Source organism: Canis lupus, chromosome 26, assembly GCF_003254725.2.
Source record: "Canis lupus dingo isolate Sandy chromosome 26, ASM325472v2, whole genome shotgun sequence".
Classification (NCBI taxonomy): Eukaryota; Metazoa; Chordata; class Mammalia; order Carnivora; family Canidae; genus Canis; species Canis lupus.
The window spans coordinates 13,602,891-13,617,151 of record NC_064268.1 but is presented as its reverse complement, the minus strand read 5'-3'; the positions used below and the strand labels follow the sequence as shown (position 1 = coordinate 13,617,151).

The window sequence follows — 14,261 nt, the reverse complement described above, 5'->3', positions numbered from 1 at the left end:
AGGTCTGGGTTCAAGTCCTTAGCTCCTAAGGGCAGGGTGGCTCTGGGCACAGAGGGCTGTTCCTGCACCTGGAATGGAGGTGCTGCCCATGACGCCGAGCCTCCCTGAGCCCCAGCAATAATGCTATCAGGTCGGGAGGATTAAAGGGCCTTGTGTACTGCACACGCCACGCCCAGTTCTTGGTGCGCCATGAGGGTGTAGTGCCATTCTGCTTCACCTGGCGGGTCTGTTCCCATCCCAGTCTCCCTCTTGCCTGATCTCCTTCATAAGATTCAGGGATCGCCTTACCCTCAAACCCTACAGATGCACAGGTAGCTCAGGCCGTCTCAGAGAGTTCCACACACCTCTGGCCATAGCGATTAGTTCCTGGATGTGCAAGGGACCCAAGCATGCTGGGACAGCCAGAGTCAAGTTTAGGAATGTTGATGAAACTATTGGAATGGAGAAAGTTTTTCTGCTGGGTTTCTAAGTGCTCAAGTTTTATTTTTTTTTATTTTTATTTTTTAAAGATTTATTTATTTATTTATGATAGATAGAGAGAGAGAGAGAGAGAGAGAGGCAGAGACACAGGAGGAGGGAGAAGCAGGCTCCATGCAGGGAGCCCGATGTGGGACTCGATCCCAGGTCTCCAGGATCACACTCCAGGTTGCAGGCGGCGCTAAACCACTGCGCTACTGGGGCTGCCCTAAGTGCTCAAGTTTTAGACATGGTGTTGTTAATGGCTCTCTTAGTATACAGGTGGGAAGAATGAAGCTATCGAAGAGGAAAACAAATATGGAGTGATTGTCCTATTTGAGCTCCTTGATCCGACCATGCCTGAAGCCATCGCCCCTTGAAATTCCCAGTTATATGAGCTGGCACATTCCCTTTTTGGTTTAAGCTTGTCTGAGTTAGGATTCTGTCTCTTGCAATCAGACAAGTGCCAAGTAATTGACAGGTCAATAAATATCTTTTTGAATCTGAATTTACCTGTGTCTAATCTGGAACCAGGAGGCAGGCAGATGACTGCTCAGTGTTACCTCCATTAGTGAGAGTCTGTGAAGAGTCTGTATCCTGGCACACTGATTTAATCCGGGCCCCTTTTGCTGATAGGGAAGCAAAATAGTGAGATGGAAAAGGGGGCGGATTTTAAAGTAACACAGATTGGACTCAAATCTCTATCACTTCTTAGCTCTGAGACCTTGAGCAAGTAACAGACTCCCTGTGATCCTCTGTTTCCTCACCTATACAATGGGGTGGTAATACCACCTTTGAGTCCCAGTGTGTATGGGTACTTGATGCTACAGTCAAGGGAAAACTGTGCATGAAAATCTCTTGTACTTCCTTCCCCTGAAGGAATGGTATTTGCCATCTCCGAAGATTGGCACAGCACAGACACTTCTTCCCCTCACTGCACCGATCTCGGCTCTTGCTGTTGAACACCAGGTGAGGTGTTCAACCAAGGCTCTTGGGCCTTGAAAACCTATTATATAAAACATATGCATGTTACACTCTAGAGCAATGGTTGTCAACCGGGGTGATTTTGCCCCTAGGGAACATCTGGCCATGCCTGGAGATGTATTTGGTTGTCACCACGAGGCAGGGGGGTTACTATCATGTAGCGTGCAGAGGATGCCTCTAAACACCCTGTAAATGCCTCTACCATCCTTCACTGCACGGGGCAGCCCCCCATGATGAGTGACAATCCAGCCCAGACTGTCAACAGTGCCGAGGCTGAGAAACCCCACTCTGGAGTGACGCATGGTACAGAGAGCTACTCATGCTAGGAGAGGCCCCCAGGCTTGGAGCGGGCCAGATCACAGATCCCTACATCCCACTTCTGTGCTTCCTGGGCAGCAAGTCACATAGGGATATGACAGGTGGCATTGTCCACATGCTTTCAATGAACATTTCTTCCCTTTCTTTTTGGCCAACTACATATTGTTGAATTGGTGCAAGTGAAATGCCTGCAGGATATGCAAGCTCTGCTTCCGCCTTACTGTGAGCTCCAGAGAAGGTCCTGGATAGAACATACTTTGCCTTCACGCTTGTCGTCTTTATTATTTTCACACATAGCACAAGCCCCGTGCATAGAAAATGCTCCACATGGCTTTACTGAATTGTCTTAAATTCACAGCAAGGACTCGGGGGCCATGAGAGAGGAGGTGACAGTTCCCAAGGAATCTTGATGCATGGTTCCTGTCTGGCCTTCCAGCTCAGACAAGGCCTCCTTCCACCACCTGCTTCATAGCTGTCACCCTTCTTGGCTTTTCACAGCCCTTGGCCCCAACCGCAGGGTGCATGGGATCAATTTGCTTAGACATCACACTCTGGCTGCCAGCACCAGTGGCTGCACTTGACCCTGATCCAATCATCCTACCTCTTGGAGACGCAGTTTCCTTCCAGTAAAGCAGGGATCCTAACCCGCACCTCTGTGCCAGATTGCCCGTGGGGGCTCATGCTAACCGTAAGCCCCACACCAGACTTAGATGAGGGCATCCCCAGGCCTCAGAGTCAGCCTGTGGGCTTCTTTCGGCCCACTTTTTAAAAATCTCTTAAATATTTAATTTTCTCAGTTTGTTTTTTTTTAACTGAAGTGAAATTCATATAATGTAAACCTAACCATTTTAAAGTGAACATTGTTCGGTGACAGTGCACTCACAATCTTGTGCAACTGCCACCTCTGTCTAGTTCCAGAACATTCTCATCACCCCCAAAAGGAAGCTCCAGACCCATTATTCACTCATCCCTGTTCCCTCCCCCGTCCCCCTACCCCCAGCCCCTGGTAACTGCTAATCTGCTTTCTATCTCAGGATTTGCCTACTGAGGACATGTCTTATAAACGAAATCATAGTATGTGACCCAGTTCGTGTCTGGCTTCTTTCACTTAGCATAATGTTTTTGAGGCTCATCCATACTGTAGCAGGTGTCAGTAGGTCATTCCTTGCTATGGCTGAATAATATTCCCATGTGTGGCTAGACTGCATTTGGCTTATCCATTCATCAGTCAGTGGACATTTGGGTTTGTTTTTCCACCTTCCGGCTGCTTGTGAATAGCACTGCAATGCACGTGCGTGTGGCGGTGCTTTTTTTTTGAGCACCTGCTCTCGGCTCTCTGGGGCACATCCCTAGGGGTGGGATTGCTGAGTCATATGGAGATTCCAGTTTAACTTTTCGAGGAACCTTCCGACTTTCCTAACAGTGGCTGAGGCATTTTCTATTTGCCCCAGCAACACACAATGTTTCCTGTTCCTCCACAGCCTAGCCAGCCCCGGTTACTTTCTGTTTCATGCATTTTATCAAAGCCATCCTGGTGGGCGTGACTCGGTACCTCCTCCTAGATAAATTAGATCATAGCAGGTAAAACGAAAAGGTTTCAGATTAATGACTTCTCTCAGAGAAAGGGAGGATCTGTCAACGCTGGGACTGCACTTGGGCGGGGAACAGGTGTTGTCTGAAGCAGAGTGACAGCATGGGGACTGTGCTGCTGACCCCAGGCTGACACAGACAGGCCCGCTGGGCTTTCCTTGGGACTCGTACACACGCAGTCCTTCCTTCTGGAACTTTCTGTCCTCCTTTTGCCCAGCACAACTCCAGGTCCCTGACTTAGTGCAAGTGCTGTTTTCTCCACAAAGTCTTTGCTGGTGTTCCATAGCAGATTAAGTGTCCCTGCTGTGCACGGTGGCTGGACCGCAGCCCTCCGAGCCCTCGGCACAAGCGTCACTAAGGAATCCCTTATAGGATTTCTCCCTTCTTTCTATAGTTTGGACTCGATGCACACATTCATGGGACGTGCTGCCAGTTTATGCCACACGTTCAGCTTCTGTTCAAGGGCCCCTTGTGCCTTCCCGTATTAGTTAGTGCCTTCATCTACTGTTACCACTTCCCACTGCCTCCCACAGGCAGCAACTCCAGCGTCTTCAAAATAAATCCTTCCAACCCACTTTCCGATGCTTATGAAACATACATAATGTTGTTCTTTGGGTAAATATTTCAGATTTATGTCAGTGCTATTGTGTCATAAATCTTAGTCTAGTTTCTACTCTTTTTCATTTCACACACTGTTTTAAAGCTCTATCCACGGTGATATATGCAAATCCATCGGATGATTTCCGCCTGCTGTGCGTTTGTCCATCACCTGCATGTATCACATCTGGTTTGTCCGTGGACGGGCAGGTCACCTCTGGCTTCTTGCTGGGACGAACCGCGTCTCCACTGATGTCCTCACGTGCGTCTCTTTATCATCCTATGCAGGACTGTCTCTAGGATACACATCTGGGTGAGGTGATGCTGTTTAATGGATTGCTACAGGTTGAGTTGAACCCCCCAAAAAGATATGTTGAAGTCTCAACCCACAGGACTTCAGAATGTGACCTTGTTTGGAAACAAGAGTGTTGCAGGTATAATTGAAATGAGGTCATATTGGAGGAGGTGGGCCCTTAATCCAATAAAACTCATGTCCTGGTAACAAGGGGGAGAGTGATGTGAAGACCGAAGCACAGAGGGAGAATACCATGGGGGAGTGGACGCAGGGATCGGAGCGATGCAACTGCGAGCCAAGGACACCAAGGGTTGATGGCCACCATCAGACTCAGATGAGGCAAGGAAGGGTCTCCCCAGAGTCTCAAGAGACATGGCCCTGTTGACAGGTACACTAGGTCTGCACCCATGAACTTTTCTGAACATTTGGAACTGAGAACTTTCTCTCAGTGATAAATACTGGTATTGTGGATCACTCTCATGTACAGATATACTACATGCATACATACATACATACATCATCTACTCATTCATCCTGTCTGTCCAACTATCTATCATCCATCTATCCCTCCATTCATCCATCCATGGATCCATCCATCCCTTATCTATACATCCATACACCATACATCCATTTACCCATCTATCCTTCATCCATCCAGAATGGACCTATCAGTCCATTCATCCATCATTATGACTCATCCATCCATCCACTCATTCTCCAGATTTTTACTGGGTGCCTTCTTGGTGCTGGAGTCACAGTAATGAACAAGACAAATAGGTCTTTGTCCGCATGGAACTTGCCATCAGTGGGGAAGGCAGATACTAAACTAACATTTAGTTACAGGTGTGATCAGCTCTGTAAAGGAAAAACACAGTGCCTATGAGAGCACAGAATGGGGGTACTTGACAAAGCCTGGGGACCATGGAAGACTTCACTGCCAAGGTGACATTGCAGCTGCAGCCTGGGGGATGGGTAGGGATTGGCCAGAGGAAACATGTGCAGGAAGAGCTTCCCACACACGGGAGAACAGGTGTGCATAGTTTGAAGTTGGAAAGCACTTGGTGCTTGTAAAGATGTAAAAGAAAGTCAGCAGAGCTGGCTGGCATGGAGGGAGGGCGGGAGCACGCAGAGATGGGGCTTAATAATTGTGTCAGAGCCAATATCTCCTGAGTGTCCCCGGGGGACCCGTGCAGTGGCGGTAAAACACCACACTAGATTAGGAGGAGGAATTAGTTCCAGCCCATCAACGTGGCTCACTTCAAGCCTTCGCTCAGTTTGCTGATTAAGAAATGGGCACATGCCACAAAAGAAGTGAGCGATAATACAACACCCCCTGAAATGCTTCAGGGCTCCCCAGGAAAACAAAACAAAACAAAATTGTATAAATCCATTCATTTTTGCTATTATTAAGAAAAAATTCCCACAAGTTAGTAACACGTGTAGCAAAAAGAAAAGAAAAGGCTCTCCTTTGCCTTTACCTGGTTCCAGTATTTCTGGAAGACTAAATGGTGTAGAGCCTTGTCTCATTTATCCTAGAGTATAACTATGAAGTAATGAAAGGTGGGTCACTACAGATGAGGCGGCATAGAAGCTGAGAGGCAAAGTCACCTCCCAAGGTCACGCCACGAGGCTGGGGGAGAAGACAGGCTTCTTGCCTCTTGGTCCGCTGCCAGACACATTACAGCCAGACCAGGGCTTTTCTCCGTAATTGGGAATACCACTGAGAGCTAATTTCTCCCCACTAGATCCACGGAGTAGAGAAGAGCACTTGACCTAGAGTCTTGTTAGGGGGGCGGTCTGTCGTGCAGACTGTGAAAACAATCAGCTGGCCATTATATTTCCATTTCTCTCGGGCTGCTTCTGTCCACAGAGAAAGAGAGGGAGCCCCAATCAGGGCTAGAAGAGCCGGCCTGCAACACATCCACTCAGGGCTGTCAATAATCGGGTTTTACGGATGCCCAGATTCAGAGGCGATAGCTTAGTGCCTCTCCATCGATTTAACTATCATTTCAGCTCCATAGCTCACAGCTAGAAACCAGCCTACATAAAACCTCACATTATGGTGCTTCTCTTCTTCTTTAGGACACTGCATTCCATTAGGAAAACCAAACTATTAGAGGAGGGTTTGATGGATGAGCCTGGCGCTATCATCTCGCTGAACAATTACAGGGCTGTCCTATTAGAGGGGGATACCCTGGTACACGTGTAGGATTTGGTAGATGAGACGTCTCGAACATGGGGAGGGGCTGGGAAGATGGAGGGTAAACCAGCAAGCCCAGGCCCCTAGCTCTTCAGTAGACATCCAGCATTACCCTCAGCAGCCCTTAGGGGATGGTACTTCAGAGAGAACTTTCTTCTGACCTAATTTCAGAGCCCAAACAATGAAGGTTAATTACTGAACAAGTATTTATTGTCTCCTCCATCTAGATCCTGGGTGGGAAAAATATAAAGGCTTTCAGCTAGTGTGGTGGTCTGAATGTTTGTATCCTGCTAGAATTGATATGTTGAAAACCTGATGCCCAAGGTGGTGGTTTTAGGACATGGGGTCTTTGAGAGGTGATGAGGTCACTAAGGTGGAGTCCCCATAAATGAGATTAGTGCTCTTATAAAAGAAGCCCCAGAGAGCAGCCTTGTCCTTTCCACCACATAACGACACAGAGAGAAGTTGCCATATGTAAACCAGGAGAGGGCCCTCATCCAACCATGCTGATACTTTGATCTTGGACTTCTTTCCTCTAGCACTGTGAGAAACAAATTTCTGTTGTTTATAAGCTACCTAATCTGTGATGCTTTGTTATAACAGCCTGAATGGTCTAAGATAGCTATAGTCTGTGCTCTCCACGAAATTTTGATCTCTCTAAGAAGGCAAATAGGTAGATATAGATGATAGATCATAGATAGATGATAAAGGACAGGTTGGTAGAAAGATTAGATAGATGGTTGGATGGATGGATAGATAGATAGATAGATAGATAGATAGATAGATAGAGAGTTAACGCTAGTCGTAGCAGCCTATGCTTATTTCCAACTAAATGGATACCAAAAGTGCTTAGGGCACATTTGGGAAATTCGTGGTCCTTTCCTTCACTCATAAAAAACATTCCTAATTGTTCATGATATCCATTATGGATTGAATTGTATCCCCCCACACAATACACTGAAACCCTAATCCCAGGCACCATCAATGTGGTCTTTGTAGATGTAATCGAGTTAAGATGAAGTCATTGTGGCAGGCCCTAATCCCATGACTGATGACCTTATAAGCAGAGGGAGTTTTGGACACACACACACACACACACACACACACACACACACACACACGCAGAGGAGAATGCTATGCAGAGACACAGACACAGAGGAAAGACAGCCACCCAGAGATGGAGAAGAGACTGGAGTGAGCAGCCACAAGCCAGGGAATGCTGGGGGCCACCAGAAGCTAGAAGAGGCAAGTAAAGGTCCTCTCCTAGAGGTTCTGGAAGAAGCATGTCCTGCCTACAACTGAATTTCAGGCGTCTAGCTTCCAGACTATGAGAGGATAAGTTTCTGTTGTTTCAAGCCACCCAGATGGGGGTACTTTGCTACAGCAGCCCGGAAACTAACACAGCCTCATTTATCCCAGCTCAGATCAGTTCTTAGTATCCTCCTCAACATGGTGCTCCAAGTAATCCTTGCCAGTTTGGTTCAAGTTGGTACTAGAGATGAAGCCTATTTGTTGTCTCTGCTCTAGGAGTTCAGAGGATGATCAAACAAGGCTCCTTGATAAGGCGGGATGAGTTAGGCTTTGGATGATAAGTAGAACATCGACAGGGGATCTGGGATGTTTAATAAGGCAGTATTTTGAGACAGGCCAGTGTTTATGCATTTCCATTTGCCATCCATGGATAGCTTAGCTGATCCAGGACTTTGGTGAGGTCACCTGAGGGCAGATTTGTAGACATCTGCTTTGCAGACACTCAACAGAGCACACACATGGAGTGCGTGCACGCACGCGTGCGCGCACACACACACAGTATATCTATTCTAGGCATGCTCATTAGCAGCTAACTTTAATCATCCTTCACGCTTGCATCTCAAATACCAAATACTTTGGTGTGTGCTGTCTATGAACACACACCAAAAATAGTTCTGGGTAGATAAACACATGAGCCAAGAGGCTGGCTGATTGCAATTTGAGTCTAGTGAAGTCACTGCCTCCTGGATCCCTTCAGTGCAGCCAAAGCTGGAATCTTAACAGGATATCAATAAATAACTAACCTGAACCACCCCCAGCCAGGGATGCATGCAGCTGACCACCCTCTATGGGAAAGTGAAAGTGCTTTGTCCCAGGACGTGTCTGTCTGAGGGTCACAGCTGGTAGCTGAAACTCACTGCTTCATGTACTCCATCCCTCCCACCCCCAGGGTGCAGTGGCTCTTGCAGTTAGATATTCAATGCTGCAAACTTGCATCATTGAAAGACTTGATGAGCATCAGTGAAAAAGAGGAGTCAGAAGTGACTTTCCACCACCTGCTTCTCTTTCCTCCCAGGTTCCCAAGTACTTGATGCTGGCTGCCGACTTGACTTATTCGTCATGACAAGGATAAAAAAAAAAAATTAAATTACAGGAGCATCCAACCCTCTCCCCTCCCACCACCCACAAGAGGAAGGACCCAGTGTCATTTCATAGTGGGTTGAATGGTGCCCATCCAAAAAAGATATGTTCACATCCTGCCCCCTTGGAATCTGTGAATATGCCATTATTTAGAAAAAGTGTCTTTGCAGATGTAATTAAGTTCAATATCTTGAAATGAGATCATCCTGGATTTTCTGGGTGGTCCCTAAATCCAATGACAAAAGCTCCCATGAAGGGAAGGCCACGTGAAGACAGAGATAGTGGTTGGAATGATGTACCCACAAATCTGAGGATACAAACAGCCAGTAGGAGCTGGAAGAGGCAAAAGACAAAGTCTCTTCTAGAGCTTTGGAGAGAGCACAGCCCTACCAACACCTTGACTTTGGACATCTGGCCTCCAGAGATGTGAGAGAATAAATCCCTGCTGTTGTAAGCCACCAAGTTTGTGACAATTTGTTTTGGCAGCCCCAGAAAATGAATAGACATTTTTTCTTGCATTAAGGGAAAAGGGGGCTAAATTAAAACAAACCAATAAATTAGAGAAGCCAATAGGATTTAAATAAGAAGTTTCATTAATTAATCACTTACCACATGCCATGTACCTGTTCCAGTTAGAAGGTGACAGAAATTTGAACCCAGCAAGATGAACCTCAGAGCTGGTGCCTTTAACCAGCTACCTTGTGCTTTTAGGAAAGAGTAGAGCTGTATTTATACAGAAAGGGTCATGGGAAGGGAATGAGAAAAGTTAGGAAAATTCGGAGGAATTTTGGGGACCTTGAGAAATTTGGCAAATATTTAAATTGCTCTCCAGTTTTTTTTTTTTTTTTCTAATTTTGATGCAAGCCTGTGCTGAGACTTGCACATAGGGTACCTGTGTTTTATACGGGTTACTCTTTCACCCAGTTGCCATTCATTCATTAAGCTCCATTTGGCTTATGTGCCACCATCTGTGCTCAGTGCTAGGCAGACCTGCGGATGAATGAGAGCCAGACCCTGCCTTGGGGGGCTCAGCTTGTCCTGGTCCAGCAGGCAGAGATCCCTGAGTTTGGACATCATTCTCTGGGCAGTGGGGTTTGTATGCAGGGAGGGCAAAGCTGAGAGAGCAGGAACTGGCTCTGTGTTCCCAGGCTGCTGAGCCTTCTGAATCTCTGAACCCCAAGCCCCAAACTTTGGTGGGCTGTTGGCTAAGGGGATAAAGTGATCCTTACTATCTACTGAGGATTATAGAGCTACCTCATTCAGGCAGCTCAATCAGATTTTAAAAATGAAAATGTTGTCTGGGGCATCTGGGCGGCTCAGTCAGTTAAGAGTCTGCCTTCAGGTCACATCATGATCCCAGGGTCCTGGGATCGAGTTCCGAGTCAGGCTCGCTGCTCAGGGAGGAGTCTGCTTCTCCCTCTCCTTCTGCCCCTCTTCTTTCCCCCACTTGTGTGTTCTCCTTCTTTCCCTCTTTCTTTCTCAAATAAGTAAATAAAACCTTTTAAAAAATGTTTTTGGGGCACCTGGGGGGCTCAGTAGTTGAGTGTCTGCCTTCAGCTCAGGTCGTGATCCTGGGGTCCTGGAATCAAGTCCCACATTGGGCTCCCTGTGGGGAACTTGCTTCTCCCTCTGCCTATGTCTCTGCCTCTCTCTGTGTGTCCCTCATGAATAAATAAGTAAAATCATAAAGAAATGAATGAATGAATGAATGAATAAATAAATAAATGTTTTCTTTAGGGTTCAGGGTTTTTTTGTTTATTTTTGCAGGGGAGTGGGTGTCAATGGAATGGAAAGCGGGGTGTAGCATGGGTTAATGGACTTTCTTTGGTGGGCCCTAGTGAACGCAGTTGTCTGGTTAGTCCTGGCTTTCAGAAAATATTTGCCTTGACAGTATGGGCAAAACCAGATTCTCTGCAGTTCTAAGACTCTGGGGGAGTCATCTCTGATGTGGCAGGGGCAGCTCTATAGTCAGTGCAGCTCCTGGGAGGAACACACATGCCTAAGGTCAGAAATGACCTGTGAAGACCCTTGGAGAGGCATTAAATTGGAGGCTGGTGTGTTTTCTCCATCAGTCCAGCGCAGCCAGGTTGCGGGCGACGTAGGGGAAGGTTGTCTGATTGTTCAGTTGAGCACCAGATGAAGAAGTTGGCCAGCTTTTCGAGGCCATGTTGCATGAAAACAGTAGATATTTAAGCACCGGACTCCTGCTGGGGGCAGAGAGGCGCTCAGGAGCCGAGGCTTACTGAACGGGGCCCAGTTCCACACCGTGAGAATGGCAGGTGAAAGCTGCCTGGCGCTTAAGTTCATTTATCCCGTCTTTTCTCTCATTATTATGTTATTGTTATTTTTACTATTCTGCTGAGTGCCTATAGTTGAATCTGCATAACATAATTGCATACATTAGAGAACTACACTCTAATGGAAATTTTTCTTGAAACCACTTGCTTTTCGATATGAGAGTTCCACCCTCCTGGCTGCCGAAACTGGGCTTTAGGGAAATCAGAGCATTTTCGTCTCTGATCCTTTCTGAGAATAAAACTTGGCCAGCTGAGCTGTCCGTGTGGCTCTGCTGAGGGATTGCATCTTCTGGCCAAGTTGGGTCTTGTCCACAGTGATCCAGAAGCCAATTTTCTGAATAAATCGCAAAATTGTTCCTGAGCTGGTGTATTTACTCAAAACTCATCTTCTATGGCTCTGAATGCATAACAGTTGTGGATAGATTTTGTATCTTACAGTATTTTATGTAGTCTAGTACTTCCCAGAGTGTGCTCCGGGGAACACCAGGGTAGAAGCATATTCTGTGGAAAAATCATTTCCTGGACTGAACAGGCTTGGAGACCACCAGCTCTTGGATCTGCATCCACACTCCACTGAGTCTAAAGTAAACACATCTGGGTAGCTTGGTTTAACGTACACTGGCCAAACCTGGTCATCCATGGAATCATCTCTTTGGTGCACTTTGGGAACCAGAAACATAAAGAAGCCTTAGGAAGGAGCCAGGGTGAGGCCATATCCATACCACACTCTCAGGCCCTGGGGTAAAGCTGAGCTGGAAGGTCCTGGAATGTTTTAAGCTGATCTGAACTGGACTGGCCTGATAAAGACAGGAAATTTGCCAGAAAGCTATAGGCTCTGCCATGAGGCCACTAAGGGCCAGGAAAGGAGGATTTGTAAGAATATAGGGCTGGTTACTGTCCTTGGAGGAAAATTCAACCCTTTCATGTTTGTACCCACTGGGCTCAATAAACCTGTCACAAAGACTATCAGGCACATCTTCTGTTTTGCTTTTATTTTTTTATTTTTTAAAGATTTTATTTATTTATTCATGAGAGATACAGAGAGAGAGAGAGAGAGAGAGAGAGAGAGAGGCAAGACACAAGCAGAGGGAGAAGCAGGCTCCATGCAGGGACCCCAACTTGGGACCCCGGGACTCCAGGATCATGCCCTTGCCCAAGGCAGGCGCTAAACCGCTGAGCCACCCAGGGATCCCCTTCTGTTTTGTTTTTAAGATTTGTATTTATTTATTTGAAAGAGAAAGCATGCACAAGCCAGGGGGAGGGGCAGAAGGAGAAGCAGACTCCCTGATGAGCAGGGAGCCCCACATGGGGCTTAATCCCAGGACCCTGAGCTGAAGGCAGATGCTTAATTGACTGAGCCACCCAGATGCCCCATCAGGCACATCTTCTATGTGAAGATCTCGCTAGTGGTCCGAATAGAGTTTCCCCCCTAAATCCATGTCTACTTGGGGTCTCAGCATATGACTTTGTTAGGAGATAGGGTCTTTGCAGGGATAAGTAAGGTCAGGATTCAGGTGATCACCCTGGATTAGGGTGGGCCCAATGACAAAGTGTTCTTTGGTCGAAAGGGACATACAGGGACACACAGTGAGAGGCCGTGTGAACACAGGCAGAGATTAGAGCAAAGCAGCCACAAGTCAAGGAACACCTGCTGCCACCAGAGCTGGAAGAGGCAGGAAAGAGTCCTCCACCAAAAGGAGGGAGAATGGCCCTGCTGACACCTTCACTTCAGGCTGCTGGGCTCCAGATCTGTGGGAGGACACATTTGTTCAGCCACCAGTTTGGGTCGAAATGTCACGGCAGCCCCAGGAAACTGATACAACTGCGATGCTAGTGTCACCTTCGCTTGGGACGGGATTCCCCATGCAGATTGCCACTGTAGATCATGCACATCTCTGACAACGAAAGTATAAAGGGTGCATGTGAACTTGCAAGGTGCTAATTTTTGCACCTGAGGTGGATAATTAGTAGGAAGCAGCGTGCCAGCGTCAAGAGCTCAGACACAGGGTGGAACAGGGGAGAGAGTGCAGAGCAAAGGGGCGGTTTGGGGAACACTGGGGGATGACAGGGTATAGGGAGGGCAGGAAAGCCCATTAACCAAGGCAGATGAGTCACCTAGAAGTCCTAGAGCAGGCTCTCAGGGAGCCTGGCCTTGGCAGACCTGAGAAGGACCTGCTCCCTAAAGAGACAGCAGCTAGGAGGAATCGAACGGGGAGGGAACCCCCAGGCCAGGTTTGCTGTGATTTGCCAGGTGGAGGGCCCAGGCACTGATTTTACAGTTAATCTCTTCTCCCCAGAGACAGCCCTGACATTCCAGTGGACTCCTGGTCACTTCTCACATTGTCCTTTAACTTTCCCAGATCTCCAGTCTTTAGTTGTGTGACCTTCAACTACTGGCACCATCTCTCTCTGCCTATTTTCTGACCTACAAGATGGAGAGGTGGGCTGTAAATCATATTTATCTCATAGAACATCGTAGGCACTATGTGTGGTAACACAGGCCCGGCTCCTGGCACGGAGCAAACACTTGCTTTGTTAGCTACCGGTACTGTTACTGCCATCGTGTTTAGAACCGTGTTCCTACCTACCAGCTTTCACGTATTGAGCACCTCCTGTGTACCTGGGGGTGCTGAGCAATGTAGCCATCCATGATTTTAATTCTCCTGGCAACTGCAGGAGGAAGCACTTGTGAGTGTCACCTTTTTACCAAAGAAGAAACTAAGGCTGGGAGAGGATAGGAACATTGACCCGGAATCACACAGATGGCAAAGCCAGGTGTCAAGCTCATGGCCCCGACCACATGCAGTATCCAGTCACACTTATTATGGCTCTATCTGGAAGTGTGCGGGATGATCGTCTGTGCTATGCAGGTGTAATTTGTACGCCTAATACTTATGTATCTATTTGGCTGGTCTGTTAGAGAAATAGAGATGTCCCTTTTACAGTAATTTCCTTTTAAGCTCAGTGAGTCCTCGCTTTGGCAGGACACAGATGAAATTCGGAAGGCTACAAAGATTAGCATGGCCCCTGCCCAAGGAGAACACCCAAATTTGTGAAGCCTTCCAGATTTTCATATCTTATGTCACTTATATCTCAATAAAATAAATAACAATCTACATTTATTTATCAGCAC

At 47.1% G+C, this 14,261-nt stretch overlaps 1 non-coding gene across 1 annotated transcript; it reads left to right on the top strand.

Moving 5' to 3' along the window:
• Positions 1–14,096: 14,096 nt before the first annotated feature.
• On the top strand, positions 14,097–14,200 carry LOC112677055 (U6 spliceosomal RNA). The gene has a single exon (XR_003146824.3). It is a non-coding gene; the product is annotated as a U6 spliceosomal RNA (small nuclear RNA).
• The last annotated feature ends 61 nt before the right edge of the window (positions 14,201–14,261 follow it).